We start from the raw sequence: 14,194 nt of genomic DNA, 5'->3' as shown, positions 1-14,194 counted from the left end.
TTGTGGGATTTTCTTATAGTTGTTGAAAACTCATTAAGGTTTGGTTTAGGTTTCAACTTGCCCATAGTGTTTTGGTGCTAGATTTGAGTTTTAGAGTTTTTTGAAGTGTTGTCTAGCGAGAGTAAAGGTCATTTGGTAAATTTTCAAGACTTCGAAACCCTTTTTGAATTAGTGATAAATGCTGGAAATTGGGTTTTAAATATTTAATTATGGTTTATTAGTAGACTTGAATCATTAAGTGAAGTTTGGAGCAAACTTTGTGTTGTGTAAGCTATTTGCAGAGTTCTAAATTGAAAAGTTTGTCGTTACCCTTGAAAAGTTAAATTTTGGTTTGGCTCATATTTATAATTTGATTCAAGGGTTCTAAAAGCTTAAAGGGAAATTGGTTGCTGGAAAACAATAATTGGAGTTGATCTAGAGATAAGTATCTCACTACTAGTTTGCGTTCGAACCAGTCGTCCTAACCTTATGATGATGATAAGACTGATTTATATAATGTTATGGACTATTTTTGTCACACCCCCTCCCAGTTTACCCTCTAAAACCGGAAGAGGATATGACGGCAGCAGTTACCGACATAGGTGCCAGTACTTACTGCCTAACTTAAGTGAACCTGCTTAAACCTGAACATGCAACGACTTGGCACAAATCACATCCATGAAATTAAACCGTTGAAGTCTTAATTATGGTTCCAAAAACAAACATATGTACAACGAAAGAAGATGACTAAAGTAACATGTGTCCTAAAAGAAAATAAGTTCCACAAGTCTCCGACTCCTTTTCAAATGTGTGTACATTAAAACAAGTTTAACCTAAGCTTCTTCCTAAGGTCACTAAACATTGGGTGGAAAGCTGCAGTGGATTCAACCGCGAGGGAACTGACCGCTACCTGGGAAAAAAGGAAAACATTTGAAAACTATGAGTTGGTTGCCCAGTGAGTGACACATAGAAATATATTTCTTCTCAAACCTTTCATATGCTTTAATGTAACATAAATAACATGTTGGAAAATAACCTCAAGAAACTTGCATAGTATCATACATTAATTATAGCGTTATAATCAATCATGCTACCAAACCTTAGTTGAGAACGAGCACTCATAGCTCAAGCTCCCACATTCATTCAAGGCCATTAGACCCATACTTTGGTCTCTTAATAAAGACTCTGGCCAGGAGACCCATACTTCAGCTTCTCATAAAGAACTACCTACGTGCACATGGAGTATACTAAGTACTATCAACACCTTAGGAACTTCCTCGGATACCTTCTATACCTTCGGTACCCGGTATATTAAAAACATAACATCCATGGAAGATTCGAGCATCATTATTAGTCAATATGCATGCTTCACAATTAATAACATATAGTTACATTACTTTTTATAAATTCTTAACATACACTAGGATTAAAAAAAACTCATTTAAAACACAAGTATAAACTTTAGTTGCTTGGAAAACCCATGAACGTTAGCATGGAATTCATTTGAAACGCATGTCCCTTTTGTGAACATATTTGAAAACATTTAGTCACTGACAAATCCTTGGGTTTGGTTCTTCCTAAGCTTTGTAGGCCTCCCCAATGGACGTAGCTTCTACATATAAAAGAATAAGAGTTTAGTTGCTACTTGGCCTCCCTTCCGAGACTACTCTTTTAACTAAGCTCATACTTGGTAAGGGGTTGCCTAATCGTGCAAGATTTTCCAGATTCAATTTCTAACGTAAATAACTTGAAAACTAGAACCCCCAAACATGTTTGGAATTTCGATACCAATGTTACCTCAAAGTTTCAGCATGAAACTCCTTGTGATTTAACCTGGGACCTCGAATCTTTACCGACAGCCCTAACCGCAACTCCCTGCTTGAGTAAAGATTCTAGGGTTAAATCCTCAAAACATAAAACTCGAACCATAGACCTTTTCTTGCCAAGGTTCCTTCTTCAAACTCACTTAAAAGAGTGTCTACAAGAATACCTTAAAGTCTCAGCTTGAAAATCCAAGTGATTCAGTCTAGATCTATGATTCTTCGTCAAGTGCTCGAAAACATTGAAAAATAGACCTCCAACTCCTTCTTCCTTCTTCGACCTTCTAACTCCCTTCCAAAGGCTCAATTTTAAAAACGAGACTTAAAGAGCTTTCCAATGGTACTGAGTTCGCCTAGTTTTCTCGAGTAAAACGTCCAAAACGAGCCCTTGAAATTCTCTTCCTTTTTATACTACTATCCGACCCTTCACCTGAAATCTCCTTAAGCCACCTTACCAACTAGTGGAGATCAAGGGCCGAGATTAAGCCATTTGTCCAAGTAACTAAAAGAGAAGTCTACAACTGAGCGTAAATCTGAGTGTTTCAAATAACTCGTTTCTCGCTAGGGAAACTCAATGGAGAGAGGTCCTTACTCGAGAGAAATTTCTAGGACTCTTTGTTAAATACTAGATGGGAGAACTCGCTACTCGATGGGGAAACTCGGCACTGAGAGCTCGCTCGACACACACTTCTCACTTGATGCTCGATCTCGACACGCAAGCCTTCCTCACTTACCCTCGACACTCGCTTCCTTCCTCACTCATACATAATCGACATCGATATCCTTTACTCGGTGCTTGACCCTTCTCGATTAACTTATACTTTACGCTCGCCTCCTTCTTCGCTCACTTATTCTCGACTCTCGGCAGCATTTACTCGATGCTCGCTTGATGCTTACTTGATGTTCAAGCATCTTTCTGTACGATCAACACTTAGCCATTGTTGGGTTTTGTGTCTTAAAACTCATGGTTTGTAAACAATAAAACTTATTTTGAAAATTCAATAAGTTGTTATCGCTTATTAAAAATCCAATAAACCTAAAAAACCCTTGACTATTAAATGAGTACATGAACTTTATATGGAGACATAAAAGTTGATCAGGTTCGGGTAAATAGTCAAAATGATCTATATTATACGAATAAGTTGGGTACTTTATTCTGGTAACACTATTGGATGCGGCCTACTCGGTAGTTGTTACAAAGAGTTGTAAAGTGCTACAAACAAAGTGATCCTAATTCGTACATGTTATGACATGAGGAGTGGGGCATCCTGTGCAAATGGGTTTGTACAAGATCGAACCACGAAATCAGTCACTCTTACTTTATAATGTTGTTTACTATTTAAGACTGACTATTTTAAAGTGATGACCTAGGTAACTTGACCTTAATCCTAAGCTAACTATGAACTTTTGTTTATTCTGGATTATCCTTAGATATTCATAGATGAGGGTTAGCTCAACAGCGCTGGCTCAATAAACCTCCATTTCAAAGACAAGACCGGGTAGATAGCTGAGGACATGGGGTGCAAGAAGAAATTCACTCCTACCCGCTATTATGGATAGTAGAGAGGTTGTTCCCTTAAGTGTTGACTTCGGGTCTTTAACAAGGGGCCCCACCCTCTCATTGGCTCGAGAGGGACTCGATTTGTTGATTAGATCACAGATCAATTGTAAATTAGAGGATTAATGGGACTTAAGGAACAAGAGGTAATCTCGAGGGTAAAACAGACATTTAACCCAACCGTTATTATGAACAACCTGTGAAGGGTTTAACTTACTAATCATGGTTATATCGAGTAGATATAATATATCTATAGTGAGGGGAGTTCGACTATGGGCTTTAGTCGTGTGACCCATTAGTTAACAAATGGGGGTTAATTTGGTGTAATGCATTTAGCCAATTAATCTCGGATCGTTGAAGCCCATGATCTGTAGATTCGCGAGGTCCCCCTACTAGCTCGTAAATGAAATAGCTTTAGAGTAGCGTGATAAGTTAATTTGAAACGTTCAAATTAGAATTAAAGGAATTACTAATTATATGAGATATAATTACACGTTTAATTTTAAGAATTAAACGGAATAGGAGAATTAATATTTAAATATGATTTAAATATATGAAGGTGGATTTGTGTAAAATTAATTTAATATTTGATATTAAATTAATTAAAATTTTTAATAATTATTTATTAATTTGGAAAATTAATTTATGAAATTAATTTTGCAAAGTTAATAATATTTTCAATTTTAGAAATCAAATTGTTTTTTTATTTCATTTTGGTGAAAATTGAAAAAGTTAGAATAACACAAAATGGAATGTTGGTTTTTTCCAATAACATCTTCAACTTGCTCACACAAAACCTACCTCATTTGGCTTCATTAACTCCAAGCATGAGCTGCATCTCATGCAATCATCTTCTTTGAAAGATAGCCTGCAATATATTGAGAAGATTGGAGTGGAATTGAGGCATGCATCTATAGAACTTTTGTTGAAAAGTTATTCTTCAAGTGGGTTGTAGTAGTGAGTTATTCTCCAAGTTCCCTTCATTCAAGCTTATTTTGAGTCCCACAGCTTAATCTAAAGTCAAAGAGAATAGTGGAGAAGGTCTTGAGGTAGTCTACAACAAGATTTGGAGAAGTTTGCAGTTGAGAACCGAGATTTGAAGAAGTTCTACAAAAGTATGGCTTGAAACCCTCTTGTTTTAGTATGAGCATGCTTTAGTTACTGCCAAAATTAATGAATTAGAGTGCTTATTGATCCTTGTTGCTTCCACTACTTGCTGATATATTCCAATAACCAAAATTTCCCCTGTAAAGCCAGAATGATGTGTAATGAGAGCTAAGCTTCCTTACTTAACCATTTTTCCTACTTCAAACTCATCTTTTACTTTGGGATGCACAAATCCAACCCAAATTAGATATTCAACCCAACATTTTGCTTAACTTAAACAATAAACATAATATAAAAGGGAAAAGTAAGGTGTAGATCTTACAATTTTGACTGCAATTTTATGATATGATGACTGAATGCATGTTTGTAATTTTTCATGAGTTAAGCGATTGTGAATATGATAAAGGATATATATGTGGACTGATGCATGCTAAGTATATATGGTAACTGTTAACCTATTTTATCTGAGCAATGTACACTTTACGACTGATTCTGTGTTCCTTTGAGTTCACACCTATGACTATTATGTGCACCTCAGGTTCACATTTATGACTGTTGTGTACCATCGGGTATACATGTAGGACTAATGTGTGCTCTCTCGGGACACACCTATGACTGACATGTGTACCTTCGGGTATACACCTATGACTAACATGTGTTCCCTTGGGACAAACCTACGATTGATATGTGTACCTTTAGGATACACACCTATGATTGATATGTGTACCTTTAGGATACACACCTATGACTAATACATTTTTCCTTTTCGATCACATTTACGATTGATTTGTGACTCTTCAGGTTGACCATGATTGATATGCTATAGGATGTACACTGTCACTTAGATAGGAAGATTAACATATTACCTAGAGGGCTTAATAGTGGGTCATTTATTGAGTGCTTTTATACTTATCTTTTTTTTTTCTTTATGTTTTTCAAGTGATGACAGGAGCAGGTCGGTGAGGGATAGATAGGGCCCATCATTGAGCCATATAGGGACAAAAGAAGTCGATACCACTAAGTCTCCATCTCTAGTTATTTTAATTGTTTTGAAAATAAGATTTAATGTCAGACAATATATTTTATTGTTTTGAATGTTTTCTTTGTAAATGTTTTAAGGGACTCATATTAAATGTTTTTTTTTTGTTCATTTATTGATTTAATAAAATGAATTGAAATACTTGTCACTATTTCAATAAATTTATGATTTAACGGTCAAAACACTTTGAATATAAATGTGTAATTAGGAGTAACTATCCTTGTTAGAGTACTGAGAAGGTTGGGCCATTATAGTTGGTATCAGAGCCTAAGTTTTAGATTTTATAGACTTACTTACGATGTAATTGTTAAGGTTGATGCCCTAAATCTCGTAGGATTCTATAGTTTGTAATTGTAATGTGCAAACATTTTTTTTATGTAATAAAATATGTGATGTTTTATTTCAAAATTAGTTATGTTAAACATAAACCAATAAACTATAATCCAGGGTTATCTTGTAGCTTAACATGTATGTAGAGACATATGGGTGGATCATGTTTAAGTGATAACCTAAATAGTCTGTAGTAGATGGGTAAGGCTGGATACCTTATCCTTGTGACACTACGAGTATGGTCCGCTTTGTAGATGTTACAAATATTGTAAAGTACTACAAATGATCTAATCCTAATAATTCATGTGGACACATGTGAGCGGAGATATTCTACACAAAGAAGTTTGTATAAGACCGAACCAAAAAAGGTTTAACCTTATTATATAACGTCGTTCATAATAGAGACTTACATTTCACCAGGATGACCATAGGTAACATGACCTAAATCCTGAGTGAGTTGTAAACTCCTGCCTATGAGGGTAGTCCTTTGATTTGTTTGGGTGAGAGTGGCCAAATTGCTGACTCAATAAGCCTACCATTTTAGAGATTCATCTGGTTGGGGAGCTGAGAATACAACTACACAAGAAGAAATCCACTCCTTCCCCAATGTCAGGGCAAGTAGATAAATTGCTCCCTTAAGGGTTGATTTCGAGGCTTGAACAATGTGGTACCACATCCTCTCCTGGCCCGAGAGGGGTTTTGGTCATAGTTGGACTATGGTTTATTGTTCATTAGAGGGATCGGTGGTACTTAGGGAGTTAGATGTAACTATAGGGGCAAAACAGTAATCTTGGTCGAGCTATAATTACAAGCAATTTGTGAAGCGTTATTGTACTCTTGATTGGTTATATGAAGGATCCCAATGAAGGATCCTTGAGTGGAAGCAACGAATTGTCCAAATTCTAAAAAATTTACATAATACAGTTTTACAGAGAAAAGAAAACAAATCATGCATTTAATTTAAAAAATACAGCATGCATACAAAAGAAAGAATTAAGGTTTCAGAAACCCTTACCTTTGAAGACCTTATACACGTAAAAATCCTTCTTTGTGCAAATCACGAATGACAATCAAAAAGGCGAATTGAGACACTACCAATTGGAGACCTCGATATTCATAGGTAGAGAACCCATGAGGTGTGGGCTCTGGTGAATTTGGATTGAGAAGGGAGAAAAAATGAGGGAAATTTTCTTTTTCCACAGAATTGTTCTGTTTAAAAAATATCATTCTTCTCTGTGTCTTTTTTAGGAAAGATAAGCAGAATTTTTGTAAACCTCTAAAAGCCAACTTCCACGTACAAGATGTGGAGAGAATTAAGGGAGGGATGTAAACCCCTTAATCTCAAATTAATTAATTTTAGTTAATTAATTATTTAATATTTTGATGATAACAAGCCTACTTTTATTCATTGAAAATTTAATTGTTATCAAGTGTCTATTGCGTAGATCTCGAAACAACGATTCCAATGCAATTTGAATCACTCAAATCAGAGTTTAAACAAAGAAGATATTACTGAAATAAGCTTAATGGGAAAATTCTGAGCCAATGACGTGGCAGAGTTTTTCTCAATCAAAGTGGACCTATTAAAAGGTGTTACTTGAAGTAATGAAGTCGTGACACATGGTGGGCTTTTAATTTTTGGATTAATTTTAAAAAGAAATTGAATTTAATACTGTTTTATGTTTGTGTCTAATAATTAGTTCTTGACACATGGTGGACATTGCTTTTTATTGGGTTTTAAAAGAAATGATTTCAAAAGATATATATTATTATATTTTTTCTTGTGTCTAATGGCTAGTTAAGTTTAAAATTTCTACAATTTATTTTACTTTTCTAAGATCTAACATCCCAACTTTAAATGTGGTTTTCAATAATTTTTTCTTTCTATTTAAACTCATCTTCAGTTCTAAATCATGACAACAATTTTTATTATTTTCAATCCTCCATAACTCATTAATCCACCATTGTTGCTCTCTCTCTCCAAACTTTAATTTTCTTCTTTTTATCTTGTTCTTGAGAAGGATATTTTATATTGTAAGGATTGATTGATTGAGTACTAAATTTGTAAATTCATTCTTTTGGAGAGTTTGTCGAGTGTACTATTTATTTTTCTAAACTATTGTAAGGGTTGCTCTTGATCCCAGAAAAAGAGTCGTTGTAACGGTTTGATCCTCAATCATGGAAAGGATCGGATTTTTTCTTGTGTCGGAGAAAAGGACGTTATACGGTAAGACTCTGAGCCATGGAAAGAGTTAAGTTTGTAGTGACATACCCAAGAGGCACTTGGGAAAGTGGATGTACGTCGAGTTTGACAGAACAACTATAAAAATTTCTAGTGTTAATTTTATCTATCCCTATGCTACTTTAACTTTGCAATTAATGCGTTATTATAGTTTATTGCGTGAAATTAATTTCAATCTTTGTTCATACTTATATATTTTGATTGGTAGTTATTAAATTTCTATATTTATTATTAATCTTGTTATTAGAATCAATTTGGGGGCTTTAAAGTGGTATTATTAACTTCTTGATTATTTTGGGTTGAATTTATTTGCATGAATTTATTGTTTAAATTATTTGTTAGCAAAAAGTTTTGTTAATTTATCTAATTGAGCCCATCTAGTGAAAGAGTTTTAATTAGTTTTAATAAACCCTATTCACCCCCTTCTAGGGTTATTATACCGATCCTTTAAGGCACACATTGGTACAAGAAGCTAATGAAACTATCAATTTGATTTAAAAGTGAAAGTAATCTAATTTCAAGTAAAGAACCAATTGTATAGGTCTTAAAGTTAAGTAAGTTAGATCTCTGAGGATAAGCACTAGCACAAAAGATGAACTTGAGAATATAATACTTCCGTTCTTAAGGCTTTCTATAAATGGTTCTTGCAACGTTGGTTTGTAAGTTTATGAAAACACACAGCAAAAGAAAATAGGATCATAAAACACACTAATTCATTAATTTTGACTTTGAATTGAGCACGTTCATGAAATATTAAGAGGGTTTCATACATACCTTTGAAGATCTTCTTCAAACTTGGAATTCAGCTGCAAACTCCTTTTCTTTTGGTCGTGAACCACCACTATGACTTCCCTACTATGCTATAGGGGCCTTAGATTGAGTTGTGGAACTCAAAATAAGCTAAAATTTTGGAAATTATGGAGAAAGGTAACTATGTTTTCACTGTTGAAAAACACCTTCTTCAACTTTCAACTTTCATCCAAAATTTAGAGTTTTGCATGACCTTTCCTCAGCCTTAAAACTCTCCTACATGCAATCATATTGCATATGAAAAAGTCAAGGCCTTCTTCAGACTTTGAGTGGAATTTGGGTTGAAGTATGACTAAGTTAGCCGTTTGAAAATAGTGGGAAAATCCCACATTTGGGATTTTTTCTATTTTTCAAAATACCTTTTAATTTTGAAATTGATTTTAAAAAAACAAAATCATTTTTCAATTTTAATTCTGTAAATTAAACTGAAATTTTACTAATTTTACAAAAATTAATGTAATAATAATTTTTCTAATAAAATTAATAATTAATAATTAATTAAAAAATTTATAACTAATAATTAATAAAACAATTTAATTAATTCTACTAATTTAATATCAAATATTAAATCAATTTATCACCAATTCTACAATCATGAATCTCTATTCATGAATTTAATATTTAAATCATATTTAAATATTAATTGATTCTCCAATATCGTTTAATTCTAAAATTAAACGTGTAATTATATCACATTCGTGATAAGTTATATCATATAGCTCACTAATAGGGAGACCTAATAATTAATAAAACAATTTAATTCCCTTAACTCGAATTTGAACGTTAAATTAACTTATCACGCTACTCTAAGGCTTATTCCATTTGTGAGCTAATAGAGAGACCTAATGGACCTACAGATCACGAGCTCCAACGATTTACAATTAATTGGATAAACACTTTAATCCAAATTAATTGACATTCGTTAACTATCGAGATATACCACTATAGCTCGACAATTGCAGTCTCCTTACTGTAGATATATTTCTGTCCACTATAACTATAATTAGTAAGTTGACTCTTCACAGATTGTTCATATTTACAGCTAGGTCAAAATTATCGTTTTACCTGTGTAAATACATTTTACTTCTTAAGCTCCCAATAATCCTCCAATGAATAATTGGTTTATAGTCCAACATATAAACCATGACCCTCTCGATCATAAGAGATCGAGACCTCATTGTTCAAGATCAGGAATCAACGCTTAAGAGAACAACCTATCTGCTAACCCTAAGTCAGGTAGGAGTAAATTCTATCTTGCATAAATATGTTCCCAGCTATTTATCTAATCTTATCCCCAAAATGGGAGGCTTATTGAGCAATGTTATTGACCTATTCTCACCTATGCAGATCAAATAATAATCCTGAAAATAAATAGGAGTTCATAGTTAGTTTAAGATTAAGATCGAGTTACCCTAGATTATTGAATTTGGAATAGTCAATTTTAACCGTAAACGATCGTTATAAAGAAAAGTGACTATTTCGAGGTCCGGTCTTATGCAAACTCATTGCATAGGATGCCCCTACTCACATGTCTCCACATGAATGATTTTGGGATCACATCATTTGTATCAATATACAAAATAGACCGCATCCAATAGTGTCACCAGGACGAGGTACCGAAACTCATCTATATACTTATAGACCATTTTGGCTATATACTAAAACTTGATCATCTTTTATGTCACCACATAAAGTTAAAGTAATCATATTACAGTCATAGATTCGTTTATTTGGTTTTTATAATAGAATGCAATATCAACAACAATTTATTGAAAACTACCCAATAATACTTTTATTGATAAATAGAATATATTAACAATATTTACGAACTGCGAGTTTAGGACATTCCCAACATGGTTAGCATATCATATATAGATAAATAAGTTTTTCAAATGATCCAAGGTTTATCTTAGACGCTCAAGCTATGTTTATTAAGAGTAGATTATGGTAATCTAGCCAAGTTGCAGGAGACAGAGGAAAGGTGGGGTTGTCAGATGTCGAATTCAGATCCCAGATCCTAGCCCAAATCTTGGACTTAGGGCACCACAAATAGTATGTATGTTTCTCTTGCTTGGACAACATGGTGACATATTTTAAGGAGTTTGGGTATTCCCGATATGGATTTGTGAATAAAAAAAGTTGTCATCCCAGAGCAATCTTCAAGCATTATTTACCGTTATTATGACTTTATGGTGATATGTTTTGGATTCATCAAATACACTATAGCGTCCAAAGACTTCAAAAACTGAGTTTTCAAAGAGATTTCCAGACTTGTTCTTATTAGTGTGGGTTAGCCCCATAGTGCATCGATTAGCTTTACTGCCAGTGTTCCATACAGTTCAAACTGTTTTTGATGTTATTATGTTAAGAAAGTATTAGGCAAATTAGCATCATGTGTTGGATTTTTAGCCCTTGCATTTAAATGAGAATTTAAGTTTAATGGAGAAGCCAAAGCAAATTATCACAGTGAAAGTGAAAATTTTGCATAATTAGGAGATAGGAAAAGTTAAGGTTATTTGGCAAAATCAATAGTTTGAATAGGCAATTTGGGAGTATGAGGACCGGTTGGGAAAAGAGAACTAGAGTTCTTTCAGGATTTGAATCAAGGAGAAGAGTGTAACATCCCGAAATTTCAAAATATATTTTTTTAAATTGATTATCTTAAATTATCGAGATTTTATTATTTTTTTTTTTAGCCAAACTTTGGGCTTTGGTTTCCTCTAACTTTGGAATTGATCTAATTTGGAAAAGGTAATTGATTTAATTAAATTTTCTTGATAAAGATAATTATTTCGAATTATTTGAGGAAAATATTTGATGTTGGTTTGATTAATTATTTGATAAAGTATGGAATTTTCTTTGTCATATTTGGTGGAAATTTGAGATTTGTGGGTTCAAACCATAGAGTATGGATGTTGGAGGATATAAGTGTGAATTGGAAAAAAAATAAATATATATGTATGTGTGTGTATATATACCCTCCCCTCCCCCCCCCCACCACATATCTTTCTCTCCATTCGTCTTGGATGGAATGTAGAAGCATGCAACGGAGTTCTAAAATCATTCTAATTACACTTAATTTGAGTTCTAAAAGCATGCAAAACAGTTTTTCAGTCGAGGGTTTCCAGAACATTTACCTTTGTAGAATCCTCCAAATCTGAACAACTTTCCGCGAATTTGAGCTTCAAATCAATAGTAGACCACCAAAAGCGTCTTCTCTCCTATTCTTAGCCTTGGATTTGAATGACGGAACTCAGTATTCCAGTGAATTGAAGTGAGAATAGGAGAGGGTTTGAGAGATAGAGAGAATTCTGCAGAACTTCCGGAAATTCCAGAATCCCTTCTTCATATCTGATAAATTTGAAGCCTTTATATAATTGATACATACAGCCACTGAAGGATAATGTTGAATGCCACTTCAACTTGCATTGGGAAGTGGGCTAAGTGTAGTAATTAGGTGTTGAAATGTGGAAATCCATTAAAATTTCCAAAACTAGGATATTTCCACTAAGAAATTTGATTCTTCAATTTGACTTTTGATTTAATTCAAAATTAAATCAATTTAAAAATAAATTTCTAAAATTGAATTAAAAATTGAAAAATTAATTTGATTTTAATTAATTAAATAATAATTTAATATCAAATATTAAATTAATCAAACACCTAATTCGTACATGAATCCTATTCATGTAATTAATATTTAAATCAACATTCAAATATTTTAAACTCTCCAATTTCGTTAAATTTATCGAAATTAAACGTTAATTATATCAAATATAATTATCCAAACCCTAATTTGAAATTACACAATTCAAATTCAAACCCTAATAGGAAATTTGAACACTTCAAATTGAAATCCCTAAATTCAATTTGAACATTTCAAATTGAAAATCTGAATTTTGATTTTGAACATTTCAAAATAACTCAATTCACTGATCCAAGGTGTTAATGTTTTACGAGCTAGTCGAGGGATCTTATGAACCTACGATCATGAGCTCCAATGATTTGAGATTAATTGGCTAAACTCTTTAGACCAAATTAATCAACATGCGTTAACTACCGAGTCACACCACTATAGCTCGATAGTTGCACTCTCCTCACTGTTGACGTATTTCTGTCAACTTGATTTAATCATAATTAGTAAGTCGACCATTCATCGGTTGTTCATAATAACGACTAGGTCAAATGCTGTTTTACCCCCGAAATTACACCTTGTTTCTTAAGTTCCACTGATCTTTTAATGAATAATTGGTTTGTGATCCAATCACTAAACTGAATCCCTCTCGGGCCAATGACAGAGTGAGGCCCTTTGTTCAAGTCTTAGATTCAGTACTTAAGAAAACAACCTTTCTCCTATCTCTAATTTGGGCAGGTATGAATTTCGTCTTGCACCCTTTGTCCACATTATCTACCCAGTCTTACCCCTGAAATGGGAGGTTTATTGAGCCGAGTTGTTGAGCCAACTCTCACCTATGCAAAACTAAGGATAATCAATCCCAAATAAACAGGAGATCATAGTTAGCTCGAGATTAAAGTGGAGTTACCTAAGTCATCTATTCAAAACAACCAGTCTTAAACAGGAAACAACGTTATAAAGTAAAAGTGACTTATTTCTTGGTCCGATCTTATGCAAACTCATTGCATAGGATGCCCTCACTTCTCATGTCTCCACATGAACGATTCGACATCACATCATTTGCACTATCTACAAAGCGGGTTGCATCCTATAGTGTTACCAGAATAAGGTACCCAATCTTATTCATATACTATAGATCGTTTTGGCTATTTACTCGAACTTGATCCATCTTTATGTCTCCACATAAAGTTTAAATCTTCATGTAATAGCCATGGATTTTTGTTTATTGGATTTAGTCTTTACAAGTGCAATTTACATATTTAATAACAGTTTTATTGAATAAATGTTAATAACATCTTTTATTGATAATAGAATATGTTTAATCTTTACAAACTGCGAGTTTTAGGACATACAACCCAATAATCTCAGCTTCACACCCTACCAGATCCTCACTGTCTATCTGTTGCCACGAATGTCGATGATCTTTGTCGTTGGTCACCATCAACTTTGTCCACCAACACACAGACTATTCATCGTGTGCCTTCGCCCATTTGACCATTGATTGTCGACTATCGTTCGGTTGTTGCCTGTGTATATCGTCGTCCGAACAAAGGTATTCCAGTTAGTTTTTCTCTCTCTTCGATCTCCCTTCCTTATTTCTCTCTCTCCCTATGGAATCTCTCTTTCTAGGCATTTTCTCTCAAATGTGATCACCATCAGCCTTCATGTGCTC

General features: G+C 33.7%; 1 long non-coding RNA gene across 1 annotated transcript; it reads right to left on the bottom strand.

Annotated features, from left to right (window-relative positions):
• Nucleotides 1-658: 658 nt before the first annotated feature.
• Nucleotides 659-12,229, bottom strand: LOC150034063 (uncharacterized). The gene is made up of 2 exons (XR_016532396.1): nt 12,023-12,229; nt 659-889 (listed from the first exon to the last, which is right to left on the bottom strand). It is a non-coding gene; the product is annotated as an uncharacterized LOC150034063 (long non-coding RNA).
• Between the last annotated feature and the right edge of the window lie 1,965 nt (nt 12,230-14,194).

This window comes from Benincasa hispida, chromosome 9 (genome assembly GCF_027475165.1).
Source record: "Benincasa hispida cultivar pf3 chromosome 9, pf3_genome.v1.1, whole genome shotgun sequence".
Lineage (NCBI taxonomy): Eukaryota > Viridiplantae > Streptophyta > Magnoliopsida > Cucurbitales > Cucurbitaceae > Benincasa > Benincasa hispida.
This window is presented reverse-complemented; position numbering and strand designations above follow the sequence as displayed.